Consider the following 12607-nt stretch of genomic DNA (forward strand, 5'->3'; position numbering starts at 1 on the left):
TGGCAGTTATCACTTCTCTCCCCACAACAACAAAATCTTAAACTGAAGATCAACAACTTATCGTGGGCCCGTCAAGAACTGTGGTTGCAGGGCAAATCACAACCATGAAATCTGGAAGGATAAGGGAATCCAGAGTCATAACTGATATTTGCTTAACCAGAGCAGAAGCCATTGGCACTGAAACTTTTAGGAACACTTAAATTGTAATTTTGATGAATTCCTGGACATAGGGAAAAACTGATAAGCCTCTAGCCAAGCTAACCAAGGAAAAAAAGAGAAAATACAAATTACCAATGTCAGAAATTTGAAAAAGCATTCATCACCACTGATCCTATGCACATTGAAACGATAAGGAAGGAATACTAAAGCAACTCTAGAAACACAAACTTAAAAACCGATGAAATGGACTAATTCTTTGAAAGACACGAACTATGAACCTTTACACAGGAAGATAGATAACATTAATAGTCCTAGATCTAGCGACTAAATTGAATCAATAAGGAAGAATCTTCCAAAAAGAAAGCACCAGGTCCACATGATGTCACCAATGAATTCTACCAAACTTTTAAGGAAGAAATTGTAGCAATTCTTCACAGTCTCTTCCAGATAACAGAGGCTGATGGAATAGTTCCTAACTTATTCTATGAGGCCAGCATCACTCTAATGCTAAAACCGGATAAACGCATTGGTAGAAAGGAGAACTATACATGAACATCTTATGACCATAGATGTAAATGTAAACATCCTCTACAAAATGTGGGCAATGCATTCCAACAGTAAAAAGAAACTCAACACCAAGGCTATGTTGGATATAAAACTCAAGGCGATGCATACTGCTACAGAGGGTTCCTCAGAGTTCTATGAGAGTGTCAGTGAGGATGAACTAATACAGACTGTGTGGGGAGTCAGGGAAAGCTTCCTGGAGAAGTTAACCTGCCCCAAGATTTGGATATATATGTAGCTAACACACGGTGTGCTGTGTGGCTAGAGTGTAGGACTATGAGGCTGGAGAAAGAGGCAGAGCTCAGCTTGTGAAGACAGTAAGTAAAGTGGTTGAGTGGTTAAGGACACAGACTTTGCAATTGCACTGCCTGAGTGAACCACAGCTCCCCACATACTGGCTGTTTGACTTCAAATAATTATTTGAAATTTCTGAGCCTGAGCTTCCTTATCAAGGAAATGGGGATTTACCCTAGTGTTTTGATGTAATGCGTGCAATGTAGGTAACCACTCAGAACACTGGCGCATAGTTAGCTCTTACTATTCGTTTGCTACTAATGTTGTTATTAATCTAGAATTTAAACATATTGGCAAGTACTTGGAGTGTATCCTAAAGGTAACTTGGAGTTACTGAAATATTTTAAGCAAAGAAGTTGTGCAGGGTGACATCTTCAGTCTAGGAATAAGCATACTCTGGAAGCAATGCAGAGAGCAGCAGGATGAATTATTGAGAGGGGTTTAGAGTCCTTAGTAGTTATTCAGAACAGAAAAAGTGAAGGCTGGCATCAACCCCTTACCATTGGTAGAGGGGCTGTAGTGGGGAGACAGCTATGAGAGAGGTTTGGGAGGGAGAATCAACAGGACTTGACACCTGATTGAATGTGGAGATTGGGGGGAGAAACGCTGTGCACGGAAGCAGTAAATAATCCGCAAAGAATGAACACGCCTACAAGACAATTCTTTATTGCTGTAAACATCGCTCTGGAGTAACACCTTTATAAATCACTGGGGTGAGTTTCTTCAGGAGCTTGAAGAATCAGAACATGAACACTAAGCCTCTGTGATCCCTGGTGGACGCAACAGAAATCTTAGTAAAGAAGAGACTTGGAATGTGATTTGAAGGTTGGCCAGGGAATTCATAGAAACATAGAAGAGTGGAAAAGATTGTTTCTGATAGCGAAGTCATTTTTGCAAATCTCAGCAACATATAAACATATAGATCATTAGAATGCCCCTCTGTCCTGGACACATGGTCTAATCAGCTGGGATGGAGATACCAAGGGAGGAAAGATTAGACATGCACATACACACATGCTCACACATATGTATTATTATTTTTTCTAATACTCACTGTAGAGTGGAAGAACTCCCTAAAATATCCAGTACCGCCTAACAACTCACTATCTTTTTGAGATACATGGTGACTAATCTGAAAGAAATCATTTGGTTCAATGCTCTCATTTTTCTGATGAGAACTTAAGGGTTTAGGCGTAACCTATCCATAGTTATTCACTACACAGAGGCAGAATTGGTACAAAGCCCACAATGCTGATATTTGTTCAGTGCTGTTTCTTCTAAATGCTCTGGTGTTTTCTCTCCCTCTGCTTTTTCACTCATCTCTGTTCTGATCCTCCCCTCCTTGCTTCCTCAAAAATCTGATACACACTACAAAATGGAAGACATTTTTCCAAGTGTAAGTTTTTCTGAAGTTATTTCAGGCAGGATGCTATACTCAACAGCTCACAGTCAGAAAAGGGAATATACATAAAGATCAGCCAAACATGAACGACATGCCTGTTTCACCCATAGGTGAAGAAAAAAAATCAAAGGCATATAATTATCTCCCATCTCAATTCCCTCAGTATCCATTTTTGGTTCCCAGGATTCTGATAGTCCTCCCTTATTTAGCTCATCAACCACCTCCTCAAGAAATGCCTAGGAGATGAGGCCTGCGAGCGAGCATTCCTTCCATTGGGATGTTTCTGCCTCAGCAGGCCCCACGCGGTACTGTGTTCTACCTTGGCCAACAGCTGCACCATTGTCCATGGCACCTTGCCCCCTGCAGGGCACTGTCAGCACTGCTCTTCCTGTCTTCAGGTCCCCCAGCAGCAGTCCAACGTGCCACAATCTCCCCAGACCAGCCATCTTCTCTTCCTGCCACAGGGAAATCATTTCCTCATCAGAGGCAAGTTTCACAGTGGACCTTTGGAGACCCAGATGGGGCCTCTTTTCCCGGACAAACAGGCAGAGGTGAGAGTACAAGAGGCTGCCTACAGTGTGACCCAGGACAGCCCCACAGCGGGTCCTTGAGGACTATCACCTTAGCCTTATTTATTTTCCATTTTAAAAAAGTTTCTACTTTTTCACTATGATAACTCTTAAGGTATTATGTCTATTTGCTTTGTGTCCATCTGGTTAACTCTTATTTTCTAGAATTATTTCCTGTTATTTATAATTCTTTTGTGAGTTCTGTCATTTAATTTCTGAGGTTTTTATAATTTCTGACACATGTTTTCCCTTCATGTCTTATGTGCATTTCTGAATGTCTTTTGAAACGGGGTGCTATAGTCTTGATCTGTCTGGCACGTCGTCTTTGTCTGTGGGATGGGATTCTCCTTTATCTCATGGTGACTGCAGGGAACTTGATCTCGATACTGTTCTGTGGCTCATCTTGAAGTGAAGTTAGTTCCTCTGAAGTCTAAAAGGTCAGACAGCTACTATACCCTCACAAACCTCACTCTTCTGTTGTTTTCCTATAGTATTAAAAATGTGGCAATTTGATTTCTGATCTTCCAGAAAGATCTTTGCTTGTCTGATTCCTCTTTGTAATACACCTAAACTCCTTAACACAGAATAAATGGTCCTTCAAACAAGCATTTTCCTTCCTCTTCTCTCCAACCGGATCGCTTGGTGCCTCCCACCCTGAATGTTCTCATCCGTCAGTTGCACAGACTCTTTCTTCTTCTTCATTTGTCTCATTACACCACTCACCCCACCATCCCTAGGCCTGTGGATGCCTCATCTGCCTGGAATACCTTCTTTTCTTCTCTGTGCATAGTGAGATCACATTTCTTTTACATGATCCAGATAAAATGGCATCTCCTTGGAAAACTTCCTGCTGTCTTCCAGGAAATGCTCCCTCTTGATGTAGCATGCCCATGCTGAGCTCAAATCCCAGCTTTGTCATTTGTTATTTGTGTGAGTGTGGCCTCTTAGAGCCTCACATTCCTCATACAGGATTTAACAACAATACCTCTCTCAGAGGTCAGAGGGAATATTAAGTAATCTAATCTTAGTAGTAAGTTTTTACACTTTTACTTTTTAAATTCCCCCTCTAAAAGATCTTAACATTCTGAGGTTAGGAGCTGTGTCCTCTCTTCCATTCCATTCTAATCTTCTTCCCTTCTCCCTCATTCCCTCCTTTATCCTTCTCTGCTCTCAAACATTTATTGGAACCTCAGATATGCCAGGAACGGTGATACCTAGTATAGACACAAAGCACAGGAAGGCATGATCCTTTCACTGAGGAACTAACTTCCAGAAGGAAGGATTACAGTAATCCTCCGCAGGGCAGTAGAGAGTAAAACACACAGGCTGTTGTTGGGAAAATGTGGGCATTTCTGAGTGAGCAGGTGTGTGGGCATTATACAAACACATATTTTGTCTAAGTGGACACTGGATAGTCAAAGAGAAGGGGCATTTAGGCAAGGACAGAGGCAGCACAGAAGTGTGAAGGGCACACCATGGCCTGTCATTTGCCAAAGCTGCAGAGCAGAGAGTTGGAGGGGCTGTAGGAAGTGGGTGGAGAGGGAGTCTCACCAGGCCTATCTTGAGTGCCCCAGATGTCATGCCGAAAACAGTTGGGTTATTTTGTTCTCAAATAGCCAAATAAAAGATTGTAAGTAACACATCAAATTTTTCCTGTTAGCTTTAGCTTTCTTGCTTCCCTATACAGGGCTACTGAGGAGAGAGAGAAAGACTAGGAAACTAGGCATTGAGAAAGGAATTTGGGCAGCATTTCCAGGGGAGAGAAGATGAGGATTTACGCTAAATTGTGGCGTGAGGATGTTTGCTGAATACAAGAGGCATTGTCAGTCATTAGCCCCGGGCTCCGTGGCCAACTTCCTCCTCTACAGCCCACCCTTCTCCTTTATGTCTCTCTCATTCTTTGGATTAACACCACCAAAGTGTCTTCTCACTCACTCCAAAAGTGATGATGTAATTTCTAGCTCTGGCTTAGACTTCACTCTCTTCACTATAATTGTGTTTTTATCTCTGGCTTCAACCATTTATGCAAGGGCTCCAAAGAATGGTTTGTTCTGCTTTCTGGTTTTATGTCTTTTTATTACACCACAGTGCAGTCTTAAAAACCCTTAGTCTTTAACAATTCCAAAACAATCTGCAAATATTAGCTAACCAATTCGCACCTCCGCCCTAGGAGGCTGGGTCAGTGTGATTATTTCTGCTTTATGGATGACAGCATTGGATGGGGAAGGTTAAGGAATTTGCTTGAGTTTGCAAAACAAAGCAGAGAACAAATCTGTCATTCACAGGAGGACCCTTCCTGACTGATCACTGTCCTGTTCTTGAGAAGCAACTGATGGAAAAGAGGAGGGTGGAGGTGGGTCAGGGGAAGTCATGACAATTCCATGTCCTGGGACAAGACACATCGTGGATGAGCTGGTTTCCTCACTGGATATAATTATCTGTTCATGTGCTGAGTGATCCTTGAGGACAGGGCTGGAGATGTACTCACCTTTACCATTAGCACAGTGTCTGATGCATAGTACATGTTTAGGAATAATGTAAGAGTATGAAATTTAGAAGGTGCTAGAAATACAGATTTCTCCCCCATCCCCCCTTCCCCCAAGCTCTTCTACTTGGCTAGAGCATAATGAGTAGCATTGGACACATTTTCATTTATATTTTATTTGTGGGCACTGGGGTTAGGCTAATTCCACATCTTGACTTCATCAGTTACACGCCTTGCAATCTTGGACAGATAACTTAGCCTTACTAAGCCTTATTTTCCTCATTTGTAAAACAAAAGAAAACAAAAATAATAGTAGTATCTATTCACTGAGTTGCTGTGTAAGGGGAACTAAAATAATTAAAATAGAAACTGGTATGAAGTAAGTACTCAGTTCTTCCCTGTCTTGAAACATGCACACCTAAAGCATCGTTATTTTTATTTTCCCTTACTGTGCCAAGCACAGAGTCATCAAATGTCGAATGTGAAGTATACATACTTTTGGAAACTTACTGCCTCAACCTGAAAATTAGAAAAAGCTAAGTGCTAGTTATATTAAGGTAAACCATCCAGCAAATTTCACAAGACTAATATCAATTGTTTTGACTAATAGAATTCTTCTGTATAAATACTAAATACTTTTGGTTGGGCAAATGCTTTTTGTTGTTATGAGTCTTTAGGATAGTATTTGGCTGATAAAAACACGAAGACAACTGTATGTGGCGGCAGTTTGTGGATACCTCGTACCGGACCCTGTAACCACAGATGTTCATTAAATGTTTACTGAATATTAGGATAACTCACTTGGTGGTCGTTTTCACTAATAGCCACTTGAGAATAATATAAGAGAAAAAAATGTTCTCACTATTTGACATGGAGATGGTCAGAATTTTTATATCGTATTCGTATTTCACTGAAATCTTAAGTGAGAGTAAAAAATCTATATTCACGGATAGACAAGTTGGTTTACTGATCTGAAGACTACTTTGACCACATTAAAAGCCAATTATACCTATCCTTTAAATTAAAGTGCATTCCTCTTTTTAACTAATTAATCTTTTTGAGGAAGACTGGCCCTGAGCTAACATCCATGCCCATCTTCCTCTGATTTATATGTGGAACACCTGCCACAGCATGGTTTGCCAAGCGGTACGTAGGTCCATAGCTGGGATCCAAACTGGTGAACCCTGGGCCGCCAGAGCAACACATGTGAAGTAAACGACTGTGCCACTGGGATGGACCCTAAAATACATTCTTTATTTTGAAATTTATGGGATTAAAAATCTTACATTAGTTCTCAAACTCACCAGATGTCAAATATACTATCTTGTTTTTAATTTAATTTTTTCTTTTTGGTAGTACCATTTCCTCCAAAGTGCCAAATGTTATTCCCTCTACAGGTTTTAAAGAGCCTGAGAATGTGGTTCAAGTGTATTCTGAGACAGCTGTAACACTCCGTGGAGAATGGAGGGAACTTACACTGTCACAAAAGCAGAATTACAAATCACTCACGTTGGAGCTTTACCAGCAAAAGAGACAAAAATTAAGTGGAAAGTTAAAACAAAGTATAGGTCTAACACCTACATTCTAGGCCGTCGCTTTGATAATTCTGATGCAGACTTCTGATGCATGGAAGAGAATGTACAAGAGGGCAGAAAAAGCAGTTTTAAAGGAAACATCAGTAGTATATTTCCCAGAAGTAGATTATGCATGCAGTATGCAAATTACTTCTTGAATTTCTTGCTGAAGCAGGAACACAGAACAGCAAAGGCCATATGAGCATGGAACAGTCTCCCGATTACCTCATCCTTAAATAAGAAGAAGAAAAGGAAGCTGAAACCATAGCAAAGAGAACACTGAAATCTTTGCTAAAAGGGTCATTTATGTGGGTGTGTTCTGTTGAAATTACAAGGTTTTTACATCCTAAATTTGAGTGTGATGAGAATGTTTTGTATTGGATGGGAGAAAGTTAGATTGTTTCATCTCGTTCTTGGTTTGGAGACATAACAGGGTCTCATAAAGCTCTTTAGAGTTGCATATTCTTTGGGGGGTATATGGACACCAGGCAGAGTTTTGTTTTGGCTACATTCCCTTGACCACAATATTATTGTCTAAATAAGCAGACTTCCCATGAATAATACCAAATGTATAAAAGAAAATGCATTTTTTCTTATTCCATCTATTTATAGTTCAAGACTCTGACTTCAACATTTTTTTCTCTCAGCTTCTATTATTAACTTGCGCATACCGCCATTGTGGCAAACAACATTTAATTACATTTTCTGCTTGATGAATTTCCAGTTTCCTGTCTTTATTCTAGGCAACCTCAGAACTTAGAAGAGGCACTGAGTAATTGAAGAATCTCAAGTAGTTAGTAAATGGGTGGGAAAATAAAACTGGAATGATTTCTTTAAACATCTAAAACCTCACTATTCACCAATCATCACTGTAACAACGTTGCTTAACTAAACCCCACAATGCCTGATGCCAACACCATTTGCAGTCGAGATGCATCCAAACCCTCAGCATGTTAATTTGATTTAGACTTTGATTTTGCTCCTTAGTGAAAGACAGACCATGCTCTCTCCAGCGTAGCTAGATTCAATGGAATGCTTTTCCTTCTGTGTGCCTCTAATTGGCTCTGGTTCAATTCTGTTTTGGAGGTAGATGGTGGGTCTGCTCCACAAGGCAGATTTCGTGTTAGCTGAATAAGAACGGCCTCTGATGCGGAGACCTTACAATCTAGCTTGGGAAATGGCTTTTCAACAACAATCTCATAGCAGAAGTGTGATCATTGCTCCAATGGAACATAGAGATGGAACTAGTTAATTAAATGGAGCTTGGATGGGCAGCTGTTAGTAACCGAAACCAGGAAAACAAAAACAAATAAAACAAAAACAACCAAGAACAAAATATTGAAGTTGGGCCTAAGAACCAGGAAAGAAGCAGGGATGTTTCAATAAGAGGCATGATCAAAGGTTAGGAAGGTTGATCTGCAGCCCAAAATGATTTATCAGGAAGAGGTGGGTTTTTTTGCACATAGCAAGAAATTCAGAGTTTGAGGATTTCCTAATTGGGTTACAATCAAGAAGTCTGGTTCTTTCCATGTTTCGATTATGTCATTCTCAGCATATTGACCTTTGACCTTGGGCCCTTCCTGCCCTATTTATTGGACATTGCTGAAGCTCTTAGCTTCATATCATTACACAAATACATCTAAATGGCTGGGGAGTAAACATTATAGCCTTGAGTTCTCTTTAAAGATCAAGGACATCTCCTGGAAGCCCTTTCTACCTATTGGTTAGATTTGTGTCATATGCCCATTTTAAAATTAAATACAGGAAATGGAAATGGAACTGTTATTATTGGCTGTAACTAAGATTTCCCACCGGGACTGGTTATATCTCCTCTGAAGAACCTGGTGCCCGAACAAGAAGGGGGTTCTGCTGGCATGGAAGAAGTAGGTGTGAAGATGAAGTAGGGCTGGCTCTTTGAGAACATCCAAGAATGGATGACCGAGGGTAAGAATGAAAAGCAATCATAGGGATATTTAAGGAACTCTAAGCAGTTCAACTTGGGTCGACAGTAGGATCTGTGGTCTAAGGAGACTTGTGTGAAGAGTTTACATTTTGGATTAAATAATTTAGGTCCCCAAATTCTTCTCTCTTTCACTGCTAACAAAAATGTGGGAGTGGAGAAGAAGAAAATTGCAGTGATCTCCTTACAACGTGGCAGGTGCTTGAAACTGGCAATTGTATGTATTCATACAAATATTAAGAGACAGGTATTATAGTCACTTTTCACAGAAGAAGAAATAAAGATTCAGACATAAAGCCTCATCCGCTAACAAGTAGCAGAGCTGAGATTTAAACTGAGATTGGTCTGGCTCTAAAGCCCATGTGGTTTCTACTTCTACGTAAGACTGGTTACCTGTGCCCACTCCATTAGTTTTATCGAACCTGGAAGGAAGATATTGTATGAAAGCAAGATACTGTGTTTTCCATAAGTCTCTTGCTGCCTCTGTGTATGTGGTGAAATACAGGTACAAAGCCCTTGAAGGGGCCTTCACAGAGTTAAGGAGGGATAGAGTCACTTCTCGTGATCGAATGTTCTCCCTACCTCCCAGGTGTCAAGGACCTGACAGTCCTCGAATTTTATGAATTAGGACACTATTAAATACCTATTCTACAAATGAAGACACTGAGGTACAGAGATAAAGTAACTCACCCACAGTACCCAGTAAGATTTGTTCCCAGGCCGTTTGCTTACAAGTGTTTGTTTTAACCATAGCACCACTCGATTGCCAGATGGGAAGGCATACAGAAGACCACACTAGGAATAGGTCTATACTTCTCTACTCATTGCCTCTGTACCGTATCTTCGGGACCCTTGACTTTAAGTGGCAAGACTAGACTTGAAGGGGCAAAGGAATGCTGTGTCACCTCTTGCTTGAAAACCCTCAGTCGTTCCCCGTGCTCTCAGATGATAGAATCCTAACTGTTTAAACAGACTCACAAGACCTTCTAATGTTGGGTAATCTGTTTCACTTTTTAAAACTCAGCCCACTCCTTGTTGTCTCCCTTGACTTCCATTCTCTATCCATTTTCTGCTATTTTCACTTCCTGACACATAATAGCATCTCCATTCCTTTTGGATATTTGCATACAGGGTTCCTTCTGCCCAGATCCTCTCATTTTCCCCTATTCCCACCTCCACCCCCTAGTTAAATCTCACTCAGTCTTCAATTTTCAGCTTCATGACACTTCTTCCAAGGAACCTATATTAACCAACAAACACCTTGTACTATATGTTCGTTAGCACCCTGCAGTGTTGCATATTGTAGCACCTGTCAGACTTTCCTGGCATTCCCTGTTGATTGTCTGTGCCCTCTATGAAACTGTAAATATCTTCAGAGAAGAGACTGTGTGTGGTTTTCCATTGAGTCCTCCAGAGCCTAGCACAGATCCTGTAAGCCATTCAGAGTTGAACAAAAAACTGAAAACCCTCATTATTGAGTGCATATATTAACAAAATCTCAACAGCTTCCAAATCATTAACTGTAATTTTAGTAATAATTAGCATTATGTTTTCTTCTTCTTTCTATTTCTCTTGCCAATTTGTAATGGTAGGGATTATGGTGAAAATAAAAAGAAGAAAAATGAGTAGAAAATGAACGGGGTGCTTCTCTACATTTGGACCATATAAAGCGTAGGATTTAAAAATTCAGGATTAGAATTAACAGATTCCAACGTGTTCAGAATTTGTAAAAACCATATGCTTATCCCCATATTTTTTCCTGCATTTCCTTCCCTTCTTCTATTTCAACTTTAACAGGCACACGAGTTCACATCCAACTTTGCGTATGGGCCCACGAAAATCGACATATTTTTCAAAAACAACTGTTACCGAAGCAAAGTGAGTTTGTCTCCTAGCATGTGAAATCAGAGTCTCCACCAGAAGTAGTCATCTCACAAAGTAAAGTGTATTTGCAGCAAATAGGAGACCATGAGGAATCATTTCCAAAGCCACGGCGTCCCCAAACAAAGGGAAGCAGGGGCCTTTTATTTCTGGTGAGAAATGAATATTCCAAAAGGAGAGGTAGATGTTCACCTGAGCAGGCTCCGCTGGAAAACATGCTTCCACATCCACTGCAGGTGACGGTAATAAGGCCTCAGCTCCTGCTGGAGGATCTTAGCATTAAAAAGAAGTCAAAGGTCATAGGCATAGCTCTCCTGGCTCCCAAGGCGTGGTCTGGCTCAGGGTGGTTGGTGATTGCATGTCCTTAACAAAAAAAAGAGAAAAAGACAATTTGGAAAAACACTTAAATGCTTCCAAATCCCCCCTTGAGTTCCTCAGGGCATTTAGTCCGTGACAGTATCAAATGTAAAAGAAAATTAAGTTAATTGCATCTCATCGACATTTAGCATAAAACTGCATATCCATGAGACGTCACCAAAAGCAGAAACAGAAAACAAAACAAAAGAAAAACACACACAGACACACACACAGTCTAGGTTAAATTGAATGTGACTAGAACAAAACTTAGGTTCGATTTTTTAAGAAAAGGTCCCTATTTTCATTCCCAGTTTATAACGAGCACAGGGTGATATTTCATGCAACACTGAAGAAGGTAGATGGAATCAGTGCCCAAAACTTAAAAGTATTTCCAAATATTTATATTTGCTTAGAGTTTCCCAAAGAAATCACTGATTTAAGGATTAGGAAATGAATGAGCACTTTTAATAACAATGCAATTATGACAAAAAGACAAACAATTCAGGAGACAGCTGCCTCCATTCTGAAAAGGATGTGTAGCATACACATTTGGTTTCAAAGGATAAAAGGAAATTCTTAGTGAAAAAAACAGCCCAAGGGGGAGAAAGAAAGCATCAAGACATGGGGACTGACAGGTAGAATAGGAAGAGGAAGATTGCTAAACACTTCTCTAATAGTGAAACCACAAAATACTGAGACCCTGGGAGCCATAATCAACTCAAATCTATAAGGCTGGATTATCCTCCTCTTATTTTCCTGTAAAATTTGTACACAACATTTTAAAGCTCTAAAAACTACTCTCAGACATATAATAAATAAGCTGTACTGCTGTTATCTATTTCCTAAGTGCATTGTGTTATGAGAAAGTTATTATGAAGAATAATAAAACCCTGCAGATACATGGTGGGAACAGGAAGGAACAATGCCACAGGGATGGAATCCCAAATCCTTGGTAGCACGAATAACGCTATTTGGCCAGTTGTAAAATGGGGTGGTTTGGCTGTCTGATTTTGCATGGTCCTGCTCAGATTCACTCAGTCATTAAACAAGAGTGAGTCACTCATGCTGGAACACACACTGTTCTAGGAACTGATACACAGTCTAGATGCTAGTGGCAAGGAGAAGATAATCATAAACAAGAAAATCACTCAATCAATGATTTAAGATAGAAATCAATATTTATAATAAAAATGCAATGTGGTCACTTGATAGAGAGTGACTGGTTGTAGGGAGAGGGTGGATTGATAGAAATCGCAATTAAGAGGTAACATTTGGGCAATTCCTGTATGATAACAAGCATATATCTATACTCAAATGTCAGGGAAGGATATTGTAAAAAAATGAGCATCACTTGAAATAAAC

Source organism: Equus caballus, chromosome 9 (genome assembly GCF_041296265.1).
Source record: "Equus caballus isolate H_3958 breed thoroughbred chromosome 9, TB-T2T, whole genome shotgun sequence".
NCBI classification, from domain to species: Eukaryota; Metazoa; Chordata; class Mammalia; order Perissodactyla; family Equidae; genus Equus; species Equus caballus.